Source organism: Macaca nemestrina, chromosome 11 (assembly GCF_043159975.1).
Source record: "Macaca nemestrina isolate mMacNem1 chromosome 11, mMacNem.hap1, whole genome shotgun sequence".
Taxonomy (NCBI): domain Eukaryota; kingdom Metazoa; phylum Chordata; class Mammalia; order Primates; family Cercopithecidae; genus Macaca; species Macaca nemestrina.
In genome coordinates, this window is record NC_092135.1 from 62,922,118 (window position 1) to 62,945,062 (window position 22,945).

The 22,945-nt window shown below is 38.6% G+C and overlaps 1 long non-coding RNA gene across 1 annotated transcript in view; it reads left to right on the forward strand.

Moving 5' to 3' along the window:
- The first annotated feature begins 519 nt into the window (after positions 1–519).
- LOC105483319 (uncharacterized) overlaps positions 520–22,945 on the forward strand; it is an 80,736-nt gene continuing 58,310 nt past the window's right edge. Inside the window, exon 1 of the long non-coding RNA XR_011609829.1 lies at positions 520–615. This is a non-coding gene — a long non-coding RNA (uncharacterized lncRNA). The remainder of the gene's footprint in view (positions 616–22,945) is intronic.

Below are 22,945 nucleotides of genomic sequence, written 5' to 3' on the forward strand. Positions count from 1 at the left end.
TCCCGAGTAGCTGGGATTACAGGTGCGTGCCACCATACCCAGCTAATTTTTGTATTTTTAGTAGAGACGGGTTTTCACCACGTTGGCCAGGCTGACCTTGAACTCCTGACCTCAAGTGACGTGCGGGAGGACGGGGTTTGGCCTCCCAAAGTGTTGGGATTACAGGAGTGAGTCACCGCACCTGGCCGAGAGATGGTGTTTTAACAAGGTCTCAGGTAATGCTGATGCTGTTGTTCTGCTGCCCATACTTTGAGTAGCAGGGGTCTCTAGGATATTGAAATAGCCACCTATGTTATTATTTATCACTAGATTGATCTTTCAATAACAGGGGTCTCCAACCTCTGGCTGCGTACCGGTACTGGTCCGTGGCCTGTTAGGAATCGGGCGGCGCAGCAGGAGGTGAGCCGGGTCCAGCTAGCTTACCGCCTGAGCTCCGCCTCCTGTCAGATGCCTCCTGTCAAATCAGCCTTGGCGTTAGATTCTCATAGGAGCACGCACCCTATTGTGAACTGCGCATGTCAGGGATCTAGGTTGCGCCCTCCTTACGAGAATCGAACTAACGCCTGATGATCTGAGGTGGAAGAGTTTCATCCCGAAACCATCTGTGGTTCTCTGGTATTATCTTCATTAGGTTTAATTAGCAACGTTATACTTAACGTTTCGAAGTGTTCTTTCTTTTTCTATGTTTTGGAACAACCTCAGCAGAATTAGAATTATCTGGTATTTGAGGGTTTGGTAGAATTCCCATGTGAAGCTATCTGGGCCTGTTGACCTTGTAGGGAAGTGACTTTTTTTCAGACTTTTTCCTAAGAAAATTAGTCTACTTAAGCTACCTATATTTAATGGGATCAGCTTTGATCAATTGTGTTTACTGGGAAATTTCTATTTTATCGCTATATTATTTTCATATAGTGGTGCAAAATAGTTTCTTAAAACATTTTGATATTCTCTCTTTTAATTTCCTGTGTTTATTTTCTATTGTGTGTATTTAGGTTTCTCTCCTTTTTATCCCCACATAATTTACCAAATGATTTACCCCTGAAAGAAACAACATTTTAGTTTAATTCTATTTTTTCCTAATAATTAATTTCTGTCTTCATTATTACCATTTTTTTCTTGCACTTTCTTATGGTTTACATTGTTTGTTTTTCCTAGGATTTAGGGCTGAAATTTTAATTCAGTTATTTTTATCGATATGTGTTAAGACTATAAATTTCCCTGTGATCATGGCTTTGATTATAACCCATATATTCTGATACATAATCTTTTTATCATTGTTATATAAAGAAATCTGCAATTTCATTTAGCATTTCCCTTTTTACCAAGGGGTTTTTTAGTAAAGAGTTTTTACATTTTTCAGCTGGAAAAGCTATTTGTTTTATGTTGGTTTTTCTTATTAATTTCTGTTTATATTGTACTCTGATCAGAAAATGTGGTTTGAATTATTTCTACTTCATGGAAATTATTGAAGATTTCTATGTGGCATTGTATATGGTCAATTTATGTAAGTATTCCATATGATCTTGAGAAGGAGGTGTGTAAAACATTATTGTAATAGAATTTTTAAAAATTCATAAAATCTACCTTATTTGTTATGTGGTAAGTGTTTTATACCCTTCCTTGTTTTTTGTCCACTTGTTTTTCTTGGACAGGGAATGATACATTCAAGTTTCATATTATTGGTTTGTTTTTGACCATTTCTCTTGGAATTTCCTGTGGTTTCTGCTTTATAAAGGTGGTGGTTGTATTCATGGCTATTTAAAAAACTCAATTTTCTTTATGAGCAATATGATCTTTATCATTTTAACATGTCCCCCTTTGTCTCATTTAATACTTCTGGACCTGATTTATACCTTGTTCAATATCAAGATCATCAAACCTGCCGTTTTACTGCCTACATTTGCTTAGTATAACTTGTCCATCCACTTATTTTTCTTGAATCTCTTTAAGTGTGTCTATAGTATGTAGTAGAGAGTTGGGTTTTACTTTGTGACTCAATCTGAAAATCTCTTTAATAGGTAAGTTAAGCTCATAAACATATATTAATATGAGTAATATGTTTGGTCTCAATGTGTCATATTATTTTTTATATTTACAATATATGTTATAGTTACTATGTTTCTCTGTGTGGTTTGTTTCCCTTTTTTTTTTCTTTTTTGAGATGGGGAGGGAGCACTATTTAATTTGATACTTAGGAAAGTTTGTATTTTTCTAGTGGTTACTTTTCTACTAATACCTTTTATATTGCCATTAGTCTCTTTATGCCTTATTTAGGCTTCTACTGTTTGGTTTGTAAGTTTAAAATGATTTTCTTTTATCACTATATGGTATTCAGTATGTATATTTCACTTTTCCTTTCTTTCTCTTTTATGCTCCCATTTTGTAGTTGTGTGTTTTTTTACTTTGTCAGAATATATATATTACATATTATTCTTTTACCTCTTTTCTCACTTTCTTCTAGTCTTAGATCTACAATTTAATATATTTATTAAATATATTCAGTGACACCAGATGGCTTTCTTTTTGCTGGTTTCCCCATTCGTAACTGATAGGATGAAACTCTCCCTCTAGCAGATTCCTAAAGAAGGACTCTCACGAGGACTGTATTCTTGGGTTGTTGCATATTTAAATTTTTCTTCTATCACCTTGACTCTCTATGTTTAGGAGTGAGAGACTTGGGTGGTTTACTGGGATTCTTGGTTTGAGAATGCCTTATCCTACTGTACAGTGAAGTACAGTTTCCATGATAGATGGGACATTTTGCAGAGGAAAGTTGATGTATATCTTCCGGTTCTGATTCTCTGGTTTCTTCTTCATCTTCCTTCATTTCTAACACTTCCTTCTACTTTCTCTTCACCACTAAGTCTCCAAGGGCTCCACCTCCCTGTCCCTCCCAGGCCATATCTTCCTAAGACTGCCACCTCTGGCACTGCACATGTTTTTGTCCCTTCCTTTCACTTCTGCAGGAGCCAGGGTTCTGATTCACTAGGTTGCATCCCTGTTTTCGGTATTTCTCCACTCCAGGGAGAATTTCCTCCTTTCGGGGGTGACTTTTTGTTTTTCCATGTTCTGCTGCTGCTGAGTCCCACCGCCTTCTCCTCATGGACCCTGGAGTGGCCCCACAACTTTGCTGAGTCTCTCCTCACATGTAAACTGAAGTGTGTCACACTATTTCCCAAGTACACTGGAGACATGGATTATAGGTGGTTTTATTTGCTCTGTTTTTGGATCAGTGTGGGTTTGTTTTGGTAATGTGAACAGAGATTTAAATTTAGGTAGTCACCATCACCTTGTGGGATGTTGAAGGGAAACGAACACCACTTTTTTATTTTAGTAGTTTGAGCCCATTATATTGTAAGAACTTTATATTGTAAGAACTTTAGTGTCTGGGGCTACCTCTATTACAATATCAGGCTTGTAGTAAATTATAACTCAATATCTAATGGCTAAATGAATTAATGGATATTATAATTCACCTTGCTTTAGCAAGAGAGATTATGGAGGAGCTATTCTAATATTTAGAACAAAATCATTATTATCATGTTTTCCTTGTCTAAACTTCCTTAGTTGCTGACTCAATGGCTTAATTGCTGATAGTCTATCACTGGTATAATATTACAGAAACTGAATACAGAAAATTTTTAATTCACTTGGATACAATTCTGAGAGGATAAAGTGAGGTGAGCCCATATCAGGATAGAAAACAATGTAGTAAAGATGATTGTCTCTTAATAATTCATGAGGTGAGATAAAAAATTTTAGGTAAAGAATGGAATAAGCTAGGTAGTTGTATTTCTTTGATTAAAAAAGTTCACATATATTAAGCTGTCTTCTTTTAGCTACTTGGAAGGATGTCATGAAAGAAAAAATCTTGAAAAATGCATGGAAACTTGCCAATGACTTTGATCAAAGATTGTTGGCAGACTGAGGGAAGTGTGTGATAAAGTAAATGTTGCCAAATAACTTCTATGTTTATAGTAGATGGTTTTCTTAAACTTAATTGTGTAGTTCTGTGATGACACAAAAACAGAGGAACTCAGAAAAGAGGAATCAGTGCCACTTTCAGGGGGACAGAACCAGCAGTGACCCCTATCACTCTTCAGAGCAGAACTTTCTGTGATGATGGGCATGTTCCATATCCGGGCCGTCCAGTATTAGCCACCAGCCATATGTGGAGAATGGACTGAGGAACTACATTTTAAACTTGCTTATTTTAATTAGTTTATATTTAAATTAAGTGGCCACATGTAGTCCATGGCTATTGTATTGGACACTGCAAGTGTCCAGAGAGACATTCGTGGGTTCTGGCTTGAAGTTGTCTAGTTTGGGTGAGAGACAAAGAATAAAAGAGGAATTTAAGGGGAATGAGGAAGTGGAGCTATCTATCAATATCCATCTATTATCCTTCTATCCATCTGAGAAAGGAAGAGAGGGACTGGTTTTTGATGGGGGGAGAAAAGGGGAATGTGCTTTCTTACTCTTGGGTAAGTCCAGGACTACTTGTACAAAGTGTCAAAGACCTTCTCGTTGCCTCTGCTGTTTTGTATTAGGCTCCAGTATACACATTTATGTGCATCTCTACTATCTCCTGATTATTACTTCATATTACTGAAACCCATAGATAGGATATTACTTGGCGAATTGAATATTTTGAATGGTAAGCTAGGGAACACATGCATATACACATTCATACTAAATCCACATTTGTCCATCCTCATATGTGTCCTGCTGTTAATCCAGGAGGTATATACAGACTTGTTAACCACATCTGTGGTTTACTGATCTGCTGGGTTGCCTAGGGCTTAGGCTAGGATATAGGACACAGACTTCCTGGGTTTGGGTACTGGAGCCTCCCCTTATTGGGTGTGTAATTCTTGGATAGATACTTAACACTTGCATCAGTTACTCCATGGTGCTACAGTGAAGATTAAGTGAACTCATGCTTGTAAATGGTATATAACAGTGCCTTGCACTGTTTATTGAACACATTAACCTCAAAAATTTTTAAAGAGATTGGATGCTACCTTTATCTATGCCATTTCCTCATTCATCAGAACATGTGCAAATATCTGTCACATGGTGGACATCAAAAACACCCATCAGGCCTGGTGCGGTGGCTTACGCCTGTAATCGCAGCACTTAGGGAGGCTAAGGCGAGTGGATCACTTGAGTCCAGGAGTTCAAGACCAGCTTGGCAAACATAGTGAACCCTGTCTCTACTAAAAGTACAAAAAAATTAGCTGGGCGTGGTGGTGCACACCTATAACTCCAGCTACTCGGGAGAATCACTTGAACCCAGAAGGCGGAGGAGCTGAGATCATGGCACTGCACTCCAGCCTGGGTGACAGAGCAAGATTCTGTCAAACAAACAAACAAGCATCCATCAAGTAACCAAGCAGGTTTCTGGTGGTTTAGTAGGCTTTATGCCTGATAGCCTTCATCTCCAGGGCTCAAGATGGTTGCAAAAGCCTTTTTGCTTTCCACCACTAGGCAAAGAGAGAGAAGAAATGGTGAGACCTTTACTGAGATTAGCCTGACTTACTGCAAATAGAAAAAGCATATCTGACTTTGCCATTAAATATCTTCCAACTTAGCAATCCTGAGACAAATCTGTTTGCAAAATGTGACTAGGTACCCAGGTTAAGCTAGTGGAATATTCAATATTCTGTTGCTAAGGATCTAAGCCTATTCATGGTGTCCTATTTTTAGAGCATACAAGAATGAATCAGAGACCTATGATTAATTATTAATGATTGTGAAATAACATTGTTGGATGACAGAAAGTTGAAAGTTTTAGTAACAGCTGCTTTGAGACTTTTAACAAACACATAAAAGGAATTTTAAAGTTGTGTTTTTTCTTTTTGGAATGTTGCTTGTTTTGAAATTTTTTTTTCCTAAATGTCTATGGTTTAGTCCTATCTTGAAAAGAAAAGAACCTGGCAATAAGAATCTTTGAAAAGATTAATTATATCTCTTTATTTGTGTGCAAACTAAATTCTTAAAATTTGTGAATGTCTGGCAGCCTGTCAGATTAATTTTCTTTTCAGCTTGGTTTTTAGTGTCTATAATTAGTTTACTGATCACTTACTATGCCCAGCCTCTGTTCTCTGTAAGTTAAGTAGATGAGAAAACTCAGGACTAGAAAGGTTCAATACTTGGTTAAGCTCACACAGGGAGTAAGGGATGGATTTGATCTCTAGAAGTCTGACTCAAGAGGCTGTTCTCTTAACACTGAGTCGTTTTCTGGTTCACATCATACATTATTAAGCAAGAACACTGAATGGTTTCATTGTGCACTGTTTCATTCTTCCAAAACTTACTATAAACTCATTTGTTTAACAAACACTGAACACATACTATATCAATCACGAATCATTTTATTGAGTATATATTAGCTAATGATTTAAATATATCATCTTATTTAACCCTTACAGCAAACTAATGAAGTAGCTTAGAGACCTTAAATGACCTGCTAGTGTCTCACAGCAAGTGACTGTGGAGGCAGGAGTTGAAGGCAGGGATTCTGACTCCAGTCCTGATGCTCTCAACACATGACAAGCAAGGAACTGTGCTCAATGCTGTAAAGCATGAAAATAGCATAAATCGCATACCTCTTTTTCAAAGAACATGGGTTTCACTTTTGCTGTTAAGATTGTACACAAATAACTGACATGTATGGGAGGCGTTCAGTACTCCTAGTGGTACCAATAACATGATATTGGTCAGAGAGAGCAGTTACATTGGACAAAACAGGAGAAACCTAATAGAAAAGGATATTTGAGCCTAAAAGTGACATTTGGAAAGGGAGAGATTTAGGAGATAACATTCAGGTAGTGAAAACTACCAAGAGAAATTTGAAAGGGGAAAAAAAAATAGCTTGAAACCGAGAGGTGGAAGTTGCAGTGAGCCCAGATCATGCTGCTGCCTCGGCGGCAGAGCAAGACTGTCTCAAAAAAAAAAAAATATATATATATATATATATATATATATATATATATATATATCACTACAGTTTTGTCATGCATAAGCTAGTTTCCATTTTAAAAACACAGTTAATACAGGCATTTTCTTCCCAACGTTGACAGTTGCATCAGTTTCCCCATCTGGGGATGCTCAATATAGGCTTATTGATGAATGAAGGAAATATTAGATATTGTTAATACAGGCAATGAAGATACGGTAAAGTTCCAGAAGAGAAAAACTATTTCCTGTTCTCTTAGAGCATATGGAATATGGAAGAGAGGCAAGTAAAACAAGTAAGTGAAGTGTACAGGCTTTTCTAATGGTGATAGTGCTACCATCTGACTCAAAGTAGGGGACGGGATGGATAGAGAGTCAGGGGCAGGAGTAAAGCAGGATGCTATTTCAAATAGGGTGATAAGAGAAGGTTTACCGAAGAGGTGACCCAAAGGACTTGAAGGAGGTGAAAAAGTGAGCTAGGCAGGTGGAAGAGCAAGTATAAAGACCACGTTTTAACACATTTAGCTAAAGAACTTCCTACTTGAAGGCGTGTGCCAGATAAATTCCTTTTACCCACTACCCCTAAGCCCCTGGGATCCATTCTTCATCTTCCATCCTTCTCCACTCTTTTTTTCTGCCATACGAGATGGGTTGTATGGACTACATCAACAGGGAACCTTGCATGTCAGCTTACAGTTAGGTTTAGCTGATGGGGAGCACTGGCATGTACTCAGAGAGAGGGAAGTGAATGAGGTCTATGTTTTTATTCTGTCTTCTAAATAATATGGGGCATAAGCAAATAATCATTAGCCCTGTTTCAGAGAGTAAAAATCTGAAGCAGTAAAAGGTGAATAGACGTGATCATGGTATAAGTGGGATGGTGTAATTCGGATAAGAATGGAAACTCCCTCCAAATACCTAACCCTCTGCTTACTGTAATTAGCCTACAGAAGGGCAGTAGTTCTCTTTACCTCTTTGAGCACTGATGACATTTATTGACCTTATATCTAAAAGAATATACACATGTGTGAGCATAGGCATGCACGTGCACGCACACACACACATACAAACACACTTTCAAGCGATTAACAGATTCCTTGAAGTCCTTTTGCTGCTAATTCATGGATTCCAGAATAAGATCCTTTGTTTCATGAACCTGAGAGAGGACTCATGTTTTTAGGTGATATGTTAAATGGAATCTCTTAGCAGCAACATTTAACAATGCTTAATTGGTGGTGAAGAAGGAAAGGTAGAATAAATGTTGTCCACTGTATTTGGAGACCAAAAGAGGCTTCCTCATGAGTTCCATGTTTAGTTGTACAAGTAAGCCATGCCGTGTTAGGAAGCATTTTGAAAATTAATGCTTTATTAATGCATATCTTTATTAGGAGCTATAATCTTTTATTGAAAGACATAATATATCTCCAAATAATGTTTTCTAGGTGGATATGTATTATTGAAATAATGGCACATAGAATTTTTATTTGTTTGTTTTTAGATGGAGTCTTGCTCTGTTGCCCAGATTGGGGTGCGATGGCGCAATCTCGGCTCACTGTGCCTCCCAGGTTTAAGCGATTCTCATGCCTCAACCTCCCAGTAGCTGAGATTACTGGCGTGCACCACCCTGACCAGTTAATTTTTGTGTTTTTAGTAGAGACAGGGTTTCACCATGTTGGCCAAGCTGGTCTTGAACTCCTGACCTCAGGTGATAGGCCCACGTCGGCCTCCCAAAGTGCTAGGATTACAGGCGTGAGCCACCTCACCCAGCCAGAATATTTTGAGGTAGATAAAATACTCCCAGTTGTTGGATAGAAAAGACTTGAAAAATTACTCAGAACCATTAGCCCGATACAAGGTTGTGAAATAATTGAAGTCTTCCTTTCTAGGGTTACCTGATTTCCTTCACACTAGCAACCACATCCTTTTTGTCTCTGAATTCCTAGGGCTGAGCACAGTACCAACTACAATATAGTTTCCCACCTCATATTGATAGCTGCAAGTTATTTCTATTCAGAAAAAAAAATCACATCTAATTTATTGATAATAAATGGATATGAACAGCCCATGTTGCTATATTTAAAAATGTCTAGAGGAGGTCTTTAATTCAAAATATTATAAAATTGATAACAGAATTTGTTGGGGTGGACTGAACCCCCACTGAGAAGTGAACATTTTGGGTATTTACCATGCAGTTAATGTAGACACACACACACACACACACACACACATCCCACTAATTCTTGCATGAAAATCTTTATCAGTGTGTATAATTCATTAAGTCTGTAATTTTTACAGCAGCAATATGAAACAAATACATTTAGCTAAAAAGAAACCCTAACAAGACATGAAAGGACATCAGAGTCATCTAAAGTGTCAGACAAATACATTCACACAATTCAGCATTTGTATCCTAACTATTTTTAGGCTGTGTGTAAATTGACATCAAAGAAGAATACAACAGTTTGTAGTCAACAGTGTGATTGTCTTGTGAACTCACATCACTGACATCTGATTCTTTCATCCCCTCTCCTTCTCTGACTCTGGACCTCCTGCCTCATTCCTGCAAGGGCCCTTGTGATAATGTTGGGCCCACAGGATAATGCAGGATAATCTCTCCATCAACATCCTTAATTCAGTTACGTTTGTAGAGTTTCTTTTGTCATGTAAGGTAACACAGTCTCAGTTTCCAGGAATTAGGCTGTGGACATCTTTGAGAGGGCCATTGTTATGTTTGTCACTCTGAGACTAACTTTCTTCCTTCAGGCGCTTCTGAGCTGCTCTGTGTGTCACTCACTCTCAGCTGGGACGTTGCTGCTGTGGTTGAGGGCTTTAATTTCTGACCATAGAATTGCAAATCCTGGGCCGGGCTCCGTGGCTCAAGCCTGTAATCTCAGCACTTTGGGAGGCGGAGACGGGCCAATCACGAGGTCAGGAGATTGAGACCATCCTGGCTAACACGGTGAAACCCGGTCTCTACTAAAAAAAATACAAAAAACTAGCCGGGCGAGGTGGCGGGTGCCTGTAGTCCCAGCTACTCGGGAGGCTGAGGCAGGAGAATGGCATAAACCCGGGAGGCGGAGCTTGCAGTGAGCTGAGATCCGACCACTGCACTCCAGCCTGGGCGACAGAGCGAGACTCCGTCTCAAAAAAAAAAAAAAAAAAAAGGATTACAAATCCTGGTCTTTGCTTCAGTATTTATTGATGAATAGGGCTTAGTTCTTTCTAATTCTCCATTAGTTCATTCATTCATTCAATGATTAAACTGAGTCTTATCAATTTATTTTATTGAAAGTGGTGCTGTTTTCAAAACATTGTATAAAATGTTAGCTGATTATCTTATACAAATATAAATTATTACATGTTGGAGGAGTGACATAATTGATTTCATTTTTAGTCATGATTTGCTATCCAATGATAGGGATATTATCATTATCATTATTATGATTGTGTGGGGAGAACTGCTTTTTCCTTAGAGCCTAATCTAAAAGCAGATTTCTTTCCTGTTAGGTAATATTGTGGGACTAACTGTATAATCGCTATCAAACATCACTTCTTAGCAAGGAGTTGAGAGTATTGTGGTTTCACCACGTCATGCCCAATAGTCTAAAGGTGGAAATAGGATTTCCCCAATAAGGACAAAATGGCTCAGGGCAAAAATGAAAGCATCACTCAGCATTTTTTTTTTTTTTTTTTTTTTTTACTTTTATAGTCAATGCAAAGAAAAAAATGATAAATTCTAGGACTATTACCCTATGGGAACCATCTCAACAATATAAAATGCCTATTCAACCAGAATCATTAAAAATATAGAATCAGAAACTAGAGGAAAAATGAGAATTTCCTAGACAAGTCTCCTTCTAATGTAAGTGAAAACACTGGGGCCCAGAGGGGAAGTGACTTGCCTAAGGTCAAACAATTAACTAGGACTAAACTACAACTAAACTCAATTTAATTCTTTTGACTCTCAAAGAGGAAATGTACACAAAAGAAAGATGTATGGAGTGAATTAGGAAATATGCATTGAACATTCCTATAGAAACATGGCTGTGAAGTTTAAAACAATGCTGCTGCAGAAGTAATTTCTTGAAGACTTCTTGTTTTGTTAACTGTTTTCCTATCTTTGCGACTAATGCAAAATATTACATGTATTCTTATGCATGTATAATACAAAAGGTACTCTTCTAGTTTCTCTTATATATAACAAACAATAGAAATGTGGTGACTGTCTTTGAAGGTTTTGGGCAAAGCCATGGGAAATTCAATTCCAATATAAATTAATACATGAAATGAACCAAATAGGTGATTCAGGATTTCCCTATGTATGAGGAGTCATCAGTGTAACGTATGAAAGAAATAAGAAAATAAGTGAACCTTGAAGACTGATGATATGTCATGATGTTAAGCATCATCAGCTCAGCGAAGTAAGGATGTATAAACTAAAAAACGTTTGCCTAAACAGGAACAGAAGATGAAGGAATTTAGAAGACTCCAAACCTCAGCTAAGGCCACATATTCCATTTTGGCGTGTTTCTGACGCTTATTATTCAGTGCTTCTTCTTCAATATCCTTCTCTGTAGTCACTGAAGATGTTTAAGTGGAGGTGCGACATTATTAAATTAGTTCTTGATGATGTTTTATTTATCAAACTGTGCTGAATGTTGTGGATTTGATTTGATCTGGAAGAGAGTCCAGATGCACGGTGAGCAGATAAGAGGTGAAGAAAATAGTCTAAACCTAAAATATTGAGGGCAGTGGGAATGAAGACATTGCAAAGAATCAGTAGAAGCCTTCACACAGGAATGCTCTGAACTGCCAAGCACAGCATCTCTGAGACTTCGGTCATCTGCACCCCTTTTTTCCTCTGATTGCAATAGTAGACTCTTCCTCCTCCAGTCAAAGACTTATCTCTCCTGTGTTCTCAATGTCATCCTTTCTCACTTTCTCAAGAATATTACACTTTGAATCTTTTCTCTATCCTCTATACTGACTTCCTCCCTTGCTGTGGACCCTTTACTTTAAATATTCTCAAATCTCTGCCATCTTAAAAACAAAAGTTAAGCTTTTTGAAGGCAGTATCTGGGCTTGCTGCTTATAGCTCTTCAATTACATACAATCAAACATTTTGCATTTCATGATTTTTTTTTACCTTTTTAAAAATTATACTTTAGGTTCTGGGATACATGTGCAGAATGTGCAGGTTTGTTACATAGGTATACACGTGCCATGGTGGTTTGCTGCACCCATCAACCCGTCATCTACATTAGGAGTTTCTCCTAATGCTATCCCTCCCCTACCTCCCACCCCCCTACAGGGCCTGGTGTGTGATGTTCTCCTTCCTGTGTCCATGTGTTCTCATTGTTCAGCTCCTACTTATGAGTGAGAACATGCGGTGTTTGGTTTTCTGTTCCTGTGTTAGTTTGCTGAGAAGGATGGTTTTAAAAATAAATCAGAAAATTACTCTGTTCTAGTTTTTTACTTTCTTTTTTTTTTTTTTTTTTTTTTTTTTTTTTTTTTTTTTTTGAGACGGAGTCTCGCTGTGTCTCCCAGGCTGGAGTGCAGTGGCGTGATCTCGGCTCACTGCAAGCTCCGCCTCCCGGGTTCACGCCATTCTCCCGCCTCAGCCTCCCAAGTAGCTGAGACTACAGGCGCCCGCCACCACGCCCGGCTAGTTTTTTGTATTTTTAGTAGAGACGGGGTTTCACCATGTTAGCCAGGATAGTCTCGATCTCCCATCCACCCGCCTCGGCCTCCCAAAGTGCTGGGATTACAGGCTTGAGCCACCGCGCCCGGCTAGTTTTTTACTTTCACTTCCTCCACACAACTATGCCTGCTAAGGTCACCAATGCTGTCCAGATCAATAAGTCAGATGGTTCTACCCTGACTTGCCTGACCTTTGAATAGCTTTCAGTACAGTTTACTACCCATTCTATTTAGAAACTTTCTCTTCTGACTTCTGTAATACCATATTCTCTTCATTTTCCTCATTCTTGAGTCCTAGTCATGCTTTTTTTTCATAATCTACCCTATTTCCCCCCAAATCCATCTTCTTTATAATTACTTGAGCTACCATCTCTATAGCCACAGGTAACAAATTTGCATCTCCAGTCACATCACTGTGTTTCAGCTCTAGATATGCATATCCATTTGCTTAACCAATGAATATATAACATCTTATAGGACTTCAAATGCAACATGCTCAAAACAACCGAACTCCTGATTCTTTTCCTCAAAGTTTCTTCCTCTCAAGCATTTCAATAAACAAAGCCACCATCTGCCTATTTTTTCATGTTAGAAACCTGGGCAATCATGGATCTTTCTCAACACTTCCTTCTCTATTCCCCAATTTCCAATCAATCACAGAATGAAGCTGGGTTTGCTTCCTAAATATCTTTAAACTGTCTCTTAAATTCATTTCTGCTGCTGCCACCTTAGTCTAAAAAAACTTCCATTTCTCATTTGAGCTATTGCAATTGCTTCCTAATGCTTTGCTAACTAAACAGCCTCTCTTTGGCCTACAATCCATGTTCCTCATGACAGCTGCACTGTTACCTTAAAAGACCATAACACCACCAGTAATTAAGATAACTTGGATATAATTTGATTTGTGACTGGTTGCTACTTCCCATCCTTTTCCCATTTCCAAATAGGAGTGAGCTAAAGTTCTTATCCTTTGCTGGGAGATTGGGGGTAGAGGTGGAAAGAGAGGAAGGCAAGCCCCATTGAGGAAATTTCAGAAATTTCTGTCTTGAGAAATAGATGAGGAAGTTCTGCTCCACCAGTATTCTTCCAGTCCAGTTTCCCTACATAGTACCAACAAAACAAGAAATCCCCAATATTGCTGCTGTGATCTTGGAAATATGAGCCACAGAGTCCAGAATCATCCCTACCAATCTACCAATATTTAACCTGGAGTGAACAGTTGCCACTAGGTGGTGCCAGACTGAAGCCAGGGCGCAGACCTGACTTGGAGGAATTTGGACAGCTCTTCTGGACTCCCATAACTCACAACCTGTTGTTCTTGTAGGCTCATCCAGGTCACTTCGTTAACCTCACCGTAACAAAACACCACATTTAATGGTAGTGAAAAATTCTGGACTACACCTACTGCGTTCTGAAAGAATTTTACTGTATTTTATAAACTCAAATCAGAATGTGTCACATGTCACTTCCCTGTTAAAACTCTTCCATGGCTTTCTTTGCTGTTAGGATAAAATCTCATCACATGGACCCTAAGACATAATTTTAACCTCTAATACTTATGGAAACAGGTAGTTTGCATGAACGAATGATCCACCTGCTCATAAAACTATAGAATATGATGAGGCCCGTGGTATTTGTATTTCCTGTTAAAAGACATTCAGATTCAATTAAAAATGAAACAGAACAAATTATAAATATTTTAACAAGGGAAAGAAAAACTTTGGCTAGCAGTCCACTCTGGCCAATTCTTTATGCCCCCTCAGCTCCCTGTCCGTGTGGCAGTTTTATGATAATGTCAAGTTCCTTCTTACCTCAGCATTTAAGAACCAACCATTCCCTCTGCCTGGAATGCATTCCTCCTCCTTTTTATTAGTTATCAATTTCTTGTCTTATAGACATTGGTCTAAAATCATGTCATCATGCCTATCCTTTTTGTACTCTTGCCCTGAATTAGATTCCATTTCCCTGTTACAGCATACTTACCTCTTAGCCTTTGTTCAAAATTATGATTACTTATGTAATGTATCTCTCTGTTCCTTTCCATTCATCCATCAAGTCACACACGCTGTAAATCTGTATCAAGCCTCTACTTTTCCAGGAACCTCCAATGTATTGTAAATTCATGGCAAAGTTCCCAGCATTGACTAGCTGGAAAACGAATACGGAAGGAAGGGAAAAAGAGATTAGAAAATAACTTTTGAGTGGTAAGTCTGGAAAAATGATGAGACTATAGCGAATATAGGAAAATCAGGATGGAAGCACGTTTCAGGACAGGAGGAAATATCCTTTTATTTTCAAACTGTGAAGAGACATTCAAAGTTTGTTGAATGTATAAGAGGCTGGGAAGCCATTTGCAAATTGTCTATAGAAGTGTAAGTATGAAGCTGTGAGACTACTTAGTGACTACAATCTCAAAAGCATAGAAGAAATTTTTTTAAAAAAGAAAGGATTGGCAGATTTGAAGGACAGTCTAGAAAAGTTAGCTCAAAAATGGAAATTTTCTTTTATATTTTGTATGAAATACAAGTTGGTTTTAAGCTTACTTTTAAAGGAAGTCGGTATATTTAGCTTCAGTAAACAAGGAAGGTTAGATGAAGTCCCTGATGTGCATCATTCCACTAGTAAGAGAATGGTGTAACACTTCTAAGGTGAAAAAAAATGTAGCAAGGTTTAGTTTTGGCTGAGCAATAATGGTTCTGTAATTGTACAGTTTGGAGACTTAATTAGCCAATTAAATCCTGCTTCTCTACCCTTCCTCTTTCTAAATATACATTTTGAGCTCTCTTCTGATGTTGAAAAAACTCTGCTGTCTTTGAAACAAGGCCTGAAAATATTATTCAGTGGAAACCCATCTGCACAGTGATTGAGTCACAACAAATCCAGATTCCTGGAATCTGTGAGAAAGTGCTCATCACGTCATCTCTCCCTTTTTGTAGTTCTACGTTGAGGTTGTTGTGAGGTTTTTTTTAAGGAATTTTCTGTGCTGCTATACTCTGTCATTTCACGTGAGGGCAGCAGAGAGGCAGCGTAGAAGCCCCTGAATAGCAAATCAGAAGAGCCCGAAGCTCAAATTTTGGGCGTAGTGTTTTCAGAACACCTCTTCAAAAATTAAATCACATGTTGTATCTCTTTAAACAATCCTAGTCTATTGATTTGCCTACTCTGTTCTTTTAAAAAAAGAATCAAACCTGTATCTAAGAATAGGTAAGAACATGTGAATACAGACTTTTGCAAGAGTTGTATCTGGTTTGCCCAGAATACATTTTCTAATTTTTCTTGTATAGTTACAATTTGACAACAGATTTGTTTAGTAATCACGCCATTATATTGTCTTATATACTTAAGAATTATTGTTTTGAGCATAGTCCGGGCCCTGATGCCATTTTGATACATATGGAAGCACATTTTGATTAAATGCAGTTTGAATAAAACATTGATGAAATAACAATAGCTTTTGTATCATATTTGTGAACCGTCTTTGGCTGTATCCCAGGTGGCAATAAAAAGGTAGTGAGTCAATTTGGATATAGTGAAAAAATTATTACTATTGAATTATAGCATAGAAAGTAACATATTCCTCAGGCTTCAGGCTCCCTGTCACTTAGCACTGCCTTTGTTCTCTCTTCCCAGAATGTTATTTTCCCCGCCATCATCCCAGGCCACTTTCCAGCCACGCCCATCCTTTTGCAAGACTGACTTCTGTGGGTACTGCAGGTGTCAGGGTAGAGGTGCCATCTCCGGGCAGCCTTCTCCACTGCTTCTTGATTTTCCCGGCCATTCTGTGCTTCTTCTGTTTACTCCTATGGTCCTCTATAGGCTCCTATGGGAATTAAGTCTTGTTCCTAATTTTGTCTCTAGTACCTAGTACTATGTACTTAGTAGAAGCCCGTTAAAAAACAGACAATAAAGACTTAGAATCTTTATCAAGATGGTGGGGATGGGGAATAGGAGGAACAGAGAACTATTCAAACTGTGAAAAAGAGTTTAAAAGAGGATTTGCCACCCTGCCTATTTTAGCGTAGGGGTAGGAGTTTAACATTTGAGGCAATAGCAAAGATGATGGAGATCAGTGCTTCTCAGCAAACATTTGACAGTCTCAGGTAAGACCAGACAGACCTTAGGTCTATAGCTAGTCAGCTAGTCAGCCATATGACTCAATACTGGTGACAGCTAGGGGCTTAAAGGAAATAAACACACGTTTGTGAAAATGCTTTGTGTAGGGCTAAGCACAGAGGAGTGAGCGCCGAATGTCTGCTGAAAAACAAAAGAAGCTTAGACTTTTTCGTGATCTTAGCAAAATTCTTTTCCCATGGTCTTCTGTTTGTTAAGGTGACTCCCTCAAGGGCATCAGTCTGTGCTGGAAATCATTGCAGTGCAGTGGAGAGAGAGAGGGAGCTCTTTATAGAGAGGACTCAGCTCGCCTTCTCCTTCTTAGCATCTTGTTGCTAGGCAATAGCTCCTCTGGTGAAAGCTCATCTCCATCTTTAAAGGTGGAGTGAAATCTTGCCGAGGAAAATGCAGTTTGTACAAACTGGGCCATGTGCAAATGGTATTTTGCTCTAGTCCTCAAAACTGCTTTTCCCTATAAGGGAGACAAATCAGTCCTACTTCAATCCTGTCACTTAACAACCAGATAATATGACTCCTCTCTTTCTCTCTCTTTTCTGTAAAGCATAGACTTCCTTTTTAATCTTATTGATTTATTTTTACCTTTCCAACTATATGTCTTTCCAAATGGATTTAATGAGATTCACCAGGACACTGTTTGTGATAGTATTTCTCTAGACTGATGAATTAATTTCCATTTAAAAAATTACTTTGGATCTGCAGCTCTGGCCAGCACCTAGTGTATTGCTCTTACTGCATTTTATATAATGATAAAATATAATGGGTGGTCAGTAAGAAGGACCAATATTTAATGAATATAGATTTTTTTAAACATAGTTTGCTAGACTCTAAGCTTTCAAAAACCAATATAGAATAATTATCTTTCTCAGAACTGCAAAATGTCCTTTAGACACTAAGAGCTTTGTGTATTTAATCTTTTAACCTTTTAAATTGTTGGTCAGTTTAGACAGCAATATTGGCAATTCATTTTATTTTCTCATCTTGTAATAATGTAACAGATTTTTGGAAGCTAGTGACTAAATTAATGTAGCCATGTATCAGTCTCTTTTTAAAAAAATTCCGAAAGCCCTGAATGTATCAATAACTTGAGAAATGTACAGATATCTTACTAGGGAGCTTAAAAATTCTCTTCTAATTATTATTGTATGATTTACATAGTAGATCCTTGAATTTATAACAATGTGTTTGTTTTTCAAATTTAATCCTGGAGAAGGTCTGACACATGATTGCCACTTCTACTAGTCCATGTTGTGTTGCTATAAAGGAATATCTGAGGCTGAGTAACTTATAAATCAAAGAGCTTTATTATGGCTCATGGCTCTTCAGACTGTCCAAGAAGCATGGCACCAGCATCTGCTTCTGATAAGGTCTTGGGAAGTTCCAGTCATGGTGGAAGGGGAAGTGGAGCAGGCATGTCACATGGCAGGAGAGGGAGCAAGAGAGAGAGAAGAGGAGTGCCACACTTTTAAATGGCTAGCTCTTGTGTGAAGTAATAGAGGAGAATTCACTCATTACTGTGGGCAGGGCACCACACCATTTATGAGGGTTCCACCCTCAGGATCCAAACACCTCTCACTAGGCCTCACCTCCAACATTGGAGATTGCATTTCAACATGAGATTTTGAGGGGACAAATATCCAAAATAGGCCAGGTGCAGTGGCTCATGCCTATAATCCCAGCACTTTGGGAGGCTGAGGTGAAAGGATTATTTGAGCCCAGGAGGATCACATCTGTAGTGAGCCAAGATCATGCCACTGAACTCCAGCCTGGGCGACAGAGCGAGACTCTGTCTCAAAAAAAAAAAAAAAAAAAAAAAAAATGGTGGCAGGCGCTACTAGGCTACTCAGGAGGCTGAGGCAGGAGAATGGCATGAACCTGGGAGGCAGAGCTTGCAGTGAACCAAGATCGTGCCACTGCACTCCAGCCTGGGCAACAGAGTGAGACTCCATCTCAAAAAAAAAAAGTCCACAAACTTTGAATCTTGAATGAGTTTAGGGAGGTTGAAGGAATTTCCTGATACACTTAAGTTTTAACCTTCCTTCCTTCCCTTCCTCCCCTTCCTCCCTTTCTTCCCCTTCTTCCCCTCCCCTCTCCTCACCTTTCCTTCCTTCCTTCCTTCCTTCCTTCCTTCCTTCCTTCCTTCCTTCCTTCCTTCCTTCCTTCCTTCCTTCCTTCCTTCCTTCCTTTCTTCTGTCATTCAACTTACATTTGTGGATTTCCATCTCTATTAGTTAGCCCATTTTGGTAACGATAGAACTCTTAACTTGAATCAGCTTAAGCAAAAAAGGGATTGCCCATGGTAGAGCTGAACACCCCAAACCAGGGCCTGGAAAGCCACCAGGACACTTTGTCTTACTCACTTTGTCTTACTCTCTCATTTGTACTTCTCCCATTATGCTTCATCCTCTGAAACTATCTTTATCTCTGTGTCCATACCCAGAATTTCTAGCAGCTTCCTGGATCATATCTTCCTAGTTAAAAAGACAGGAAAGACATATAATTTACCAGTATTTATATTACAGAAAAGGACCCAGAAGGTAATCTTGAGTCACATACCTACTGAAATACTAAATCCTGTGGCCATGAAAGCAGAGAAAGGAAAGAAATGGCAGTTTCACATGTTCAAAAGGGAAGAGCAGGGGAACAAGAAGGGCAGTGGTATTGACTGCAAGGAGTATAGGAAGCTGTCAGTGCAGCCCTTAGTCTGAGGTTGAAGACCTTTGAGCCCCTGGAAGGTTGCTAGTACAAGCCCCAGAGTCCAAAGGCCCCAAAACATAGAGTCTGATATCCAAGGGCAGTAGGAGAGGAAGCCAAGAGTTCTGCCCAGCATGGGAAGAGAGAGGGAGCAGACACAGCAAGCAAGCTACGTATCCCCCTTCTTCCACCTGTTTTGTTCTAGCTGTACTGGCAGCCAACTGGATGGTGCCCATTCACATTGAGGCTGGGTCTTTCTGTTCCAGCCCACCAACTCAAATGATAATCCCCTCTGTCAACACCCTTGCAGACACACCCAGAAACAATGCTTCGTCAGCCAGCTAGGCATTCCTTGATCTAGTCAAGTTGACACCTAATATGACCCACCACACATGGAGATGAGAAGTGACAGGAATGTATATAATGGGGTATGGGAATGGTGTTATCAATAACATGTTTGCTTTGATAATGATTTTACAGTGAATCTTCAATAATATGTAGGATTATGCGAGGTCAACAAAGGAAGCAGTTCATTTGGGTAAATGGGACAGCAAAGACAAAAATAACATGGTTTATGAAATGTTAGAGGTTTAACATAGGTCAAGTGAAGAGTAAATGCTGGGACTTGCCAGAAGACAGCTGCAAAGATAATCAGGAGCCATATCATGAGGGCTCTTTGGCCATGATAAAGAGTTTCAAGGAGTCTTGAGAGATTTTAAGTTGTACGTAAAAAATCTGGGTGAGCATTTCTGTTGGTAAGTAAACATTACTGTGGATCAATATTTAAAATGAAAATAGGAAATGCATGGGAGTCTCTGGTGTTCCTTGTATTTTATACCTGCCTGGGGAGCCACCTGAAAGTGGTAACCCCACGGTCTAAACACTGTGAGAATTATTGGCTTAAAGTAGTGCTTTCAATCTTTTCCAGATGCTCTGCATATAACAAATAATATTTACATAGCAAGCAGAGACTACCTGAGGAGGATGTTTGTAGCCAGAGGTTCCCAGCACAGGAGTCCTGGCCACTCTAGGTCCCATCTTTTGCCATGAGGGTTGAAGAATATATCCTGCCTCCTCAGGCTATAACCATTTGCTGCACACTCGTTGAGAAATTCTAGGTTAGAGAACTGAATTAGAGTGGGGACATGATATGTCTTTCCACAGAATAAGAATCACTTGTTTTGACAGGGACTACTAACAATGCTAATGTTTTTAATGGCAGTGAATTAAGTTGGAGAATGACCCCTAAAAGATCTTTCGAGATTTTACATTATGCTTCTCTCAAAAACTAGAGAATTTTTATTTAAAAAAGTACTTCTTGCACGGGAATGAAATGTGTTTTAAAATGTATGTCTTATTGTAACTCAAGTGTGGTGAGGACAACACATTCGAAGACAATTGACATTAAAAAGATAGTTTGTTATGCACAGTTCCAGAGAGGGGGCATATGCCATGCAGGACCATGCAGGGAATCACCAGCATTGGTCTGGAGGCAGAGGGAATGAGGGAAAAATGAAAGCAAGAGCCAATATTGTAGTTTCTGTAGAAAGGAACAGGTAGGGCAGGGTAAGCAGGTTCAGGATTGGCTAGTTTGAATAACTTCAGTGGGCTCTGAAGTGCAGAGACTGTCTCTAGTTGTCTGTTGCCTAGCCCTGGGATGATCCAGACAGGGGGTAGTGGCCCAGGCAGTGAGAGACCAATAATGAAGTGGCTGAGAGTGTGAACTCTGGATTGGTTGCATACGAAAGGCATGTCCTGGCCGGGTGCGGTGGCTCACCCCTGTAATCCCAGCATTTTGCGAGGCCGAGGCAGGCAGATCACCTGAGGTCCGGAGTTTGAGACCAGCCTGACCAACATGCAGAAACCCTGTCTCTACTAAAAATACAAAGTTAGCTGGGCATGGTGGTGCATGCCTGTAATCCCAGCTACTTGGGAGGCTGAGGGAGGAGAATCTCTTGAACCTGAGAGGCAGAGGTTGTGGTAAGCTGAGATCGTACCATTGCACTCCAGCCTGGGGAACAAGAGAGAAACTCCATCTCAAAAAAAGAAAGAAAGGCATGTCCCTGGCAAGTTGTTTGCTATCTCCAGGCACAGTCTCTTCCAGTGTCAGCAAGGCTTCACAATGTGAAAGCATCATAAATACAGAAAACAAAAAGCCATGATTAATGTAAAAAGTAATACTCTTTTACTATATTTAACATTTTAACATATAAATTACTGAATTTTCCAAGTGGAATGAAGGCAAAACGTTAGAACTCAGTCATGTTTTAGATGACAGAGGTTGGAAAGAAAGTATGAATAAAACCTTAATAAAAATGTGTTTATAAAGCAATGTTAAAAACTCTACAAATCATAAAATATCTTCTTTTCTATTGTCTAATGGTGAAAATAGTCCTGATTTGCTGATAAAATGAGCCACTAAAACACAAAACATTACATGGAATTAGTGTTTGAAATCTTGATAAGCTGTCCATTGTCTTATGGTAGAAACAATACCTATTCTGAGAAATATTTAAATACATAGTTCAAAATAGTAGCAGATAATTCTAAAACACTTTGGACACACTTTATGATTTTGCTGGTCTTTTTTCCAATATGTTTTGCTTAGGTAAGTTTTCAAATTAACTTTTATTTCCTGAGTACCCAATAGCTGGGCAGCAGAGGTAAATAAGCAAAAAGCATATTGGGTAAGAGGGGGAAGCTTGTCTGAAACTTACAAATGCACAGGAGTCTTTCATTTCATCTCCACACCAATTATTACTTCACCATATGAAGAATTTTAAAACATTGCAAAAAAATTAGAAGATGTAAAATTTTCTGCAGATCCATCAATATCCATCTAAAGTAAGTTAATAATACAAAGGTATTATTGTAATGGGAATTGTGTCTATATATATAGTCTTACCTTTTCTAATTCTTCGCTTAACTATGTCCCGTAATTAACTTCTGCAATGATTTTATTTTTCATTTTGTGATTTTTTTATTCCTCAGATTTTCTAAATAGTACACACATGCCACATATCAACTAGAGATGTAGTCAGAGAAACGTTGCGAACAAATAGTTCTTTGAACTAAACCCAGACATTTGCGTTGAATATGCTGCTTAAAATTCATTTATTCAGTCTCCTAGGCTGTTTAGTGTTGTAGTATGCATATAAAAATTTTCAATTTTCTAAAGTGTAGCTAGAAAAATTCTGAATTTATAATGCTCATAATATTTTTACTGGCAACAGATATGCACCACTAAGTGTATTACAAAAACTGTTTGAATTTTCATTTCATTTATTTGTTAGAAAGATATAGCCCTTCTGACCACAATTAATTTTTGTGCCTTTCGCCATGTTCTTTAAAAGAATTTACCTATATGCCAATCAATTTAATGTATGGAAAAGAGAATTAAATCCATTATCATAGACACAATTTATGTTATGTTCTTAGTTGAGGTACTGGGAACTCAGTTAAT